Raw genomic sequence first — 2,183 nt, forward strand, 5'->3', positions numbered from 1 at the left:
TCTCGAATGTTATTCTGTGACATATAACTGAGTCACCCGGGCAGCCGCCGATGTTCCGAATGCGGCCATTGGACACCGCAACAAAGAGGGGCGGGTCCCGAGCTTGGGACTCTACAACCCGGAGCTCTGCATCTCTGCGATTGGTTCCAGGATTCCCGGGCGGGAGGGGATCCGAGTTAGGGAAGCTGGGCTGCCACGCGAAATCCGATGCTGCAGTATCCTGGGAGCCCCGCGGAGCTGGAACGACTGTCCAGAGACTAAGATCCAGTTTCCCTTGGGCAGAGGCGCAGCAGCTAAGGCCCAGAGGTGTGATAAGGAAGTAGTGGGCCTGGTGGAGCAATGTTGGTCGAGGAGCTGGGCACAGTGACTACATAGGGCTCTGGGTGGCTCTAGGAATGGCCAACTTTAATACTTATTTAAATTCTTCATTACAAGTTTCTCCCCAGATTAACAAGTGGGTACAGCCCTAAATCCTCTATTAGTAGATGTGGATAACAAGGTTCCTCAACCCAAGCTGCTGTGAGAGGCAATTCGAGCCCCTTCTGTTCTGTAGTCACTGTAGAGGGATGCTTGAAGCCAAGGGAGTGGCCTTCCCACAGCTTCTCCTCCTCTTTGTCTTCTTCTTCTTCTTCTTCTTCTTCTTCTTCTTCTTCTTCTTCTTCTTCTTCTTCTTCTTCTTCTTCTCTCTCTCTCTCTCTCTCTCTCTCTCTCTCTCTCTCTCTCTCTCTCTCTCTCTCTCTCTCTCTCTCTCTCTCTCTCTCCCCCCCCCCCCCCCCCCCCGTCCCTCAGAGTCACAGCACCCAGGCTAGTCTCAGACTTGCTATGCAGAGAAGGATGAACTTGAACTCCTGGTTGATCTGCCTTCACCTTGCCAGTGCTGGGAATTCCAGGGGCTTTACACGCCCTAGCTGTGCAGCGCTGGATGGCACCCAATGTGCCAAAGGACTTGCATCCCCAGCCACGAAATTCTCTCTCTCTCTCTCTCTCTCTCTCTCTCTCTCTCTCTCTCTCTCTCTCTCTCTCTCTCTCTCTCTCTCTCCCCCCCCCTCTCTCCCTCTCTCCCTCCCTCCCTCCAGCCCGTGGGGGGGTTGGGGGGTGGGGGTGTGTTTATACGTGAGGCTGGAGTATTGGGTTCAGTGTTAAGATCACTGTCTTTACTGAAGCCCAGCACTTTGGGTTCAGCACCCGTTCTCAGCTCCAGGAGAATCGCACAAGTTGGGCCTCCTGGGTACCTGCGCTCTCATGTTTGTGCTGACATATATGCAAAGACATGTAATTTAAAAATATTAGAAATAAATATTTTTAACCCTTTTACATTTTGCATTTGTCGTGTGTAAGTGTGCAGGTGTACGTATTTGGAGAGCGTGTGTGAGTATGTAGGTGTACGCGTGGAGAGTGTATATGTGTGTACGTGTGTCGAGATCAGAGGACAAAGTTCTGGTGGCCATTCTCTCATTATACCACATAGGTTCCAGGGGTCAAACTCAGGACCTCGGGCTTGGTGACCAGCCAGTAACCACTGAGCCATCTCACCAGCCCAAAGTACTTTTTTCTTAATGATAGTGTCTTCCTCCTTGCTTCCTCCCTCCCTCTCTCACTTCCTCTCTCTCTCCCTCTTATTTTGAGAAAGAGCAAGCCAAAGTGGAAGAAGCCACAGACTGCTGACCCTGAGGTCCAACAAGTCTAGGTTTGTCTCTTGCTGAGTTGTGTATCCCCAGGACACACAGTTCGTCTGCTCTGTGAGGAAAACCAGAGCCCCTTTGGCTCTTAGGTCATGTAGCTTTCTTAGGAACATCGAGGAGCCTGTCTGTCAACCACGGGAAGCAAATCTCCCAGCTGGACACCATGGGGAAGAGCCCTGCCTAGGACTAGTTTCTGGCTGCTCAGCTCTATGTGGGAGTTGGGATGGAAACCTCTATGAGGCAGGCAGGGTGGGAGCCAGGATCAGTAGAGGATCAATGGAGGCGACCTGGGTTCTAAACCTACCAGGATAGAGCCCTGGGCATGAGACTATGGAGTCATCACTGAGCACAGTAACCCCCGGTCTACGTCAGAACCATCTTAACAGTCCTCGGGCAACAAGCACACCTGGAAAAGGATCAGGAGGGAGAGGACAATGTGTGCCCAGAGAATCTCAATCCTAATTAAAAGGAAACCCACCTGTTTGCTCATCCCAAACGGCC

Source organism: Mus caroli, unplaced genomic scaffold (assembly GCF_978045245.1).
Source record: "Mus caroli unplaced genomic scaffold, Mus_caroli_1 scaffold_1, whole genome shotgun sequence".
In the NCBI taxonomy this organism is placed as follows: domain Eukaryota; kingdom Metazoa; phylum Chordata; class Mammalia; order Rodentia; family Muridae; genus Mus; species Mus caroli.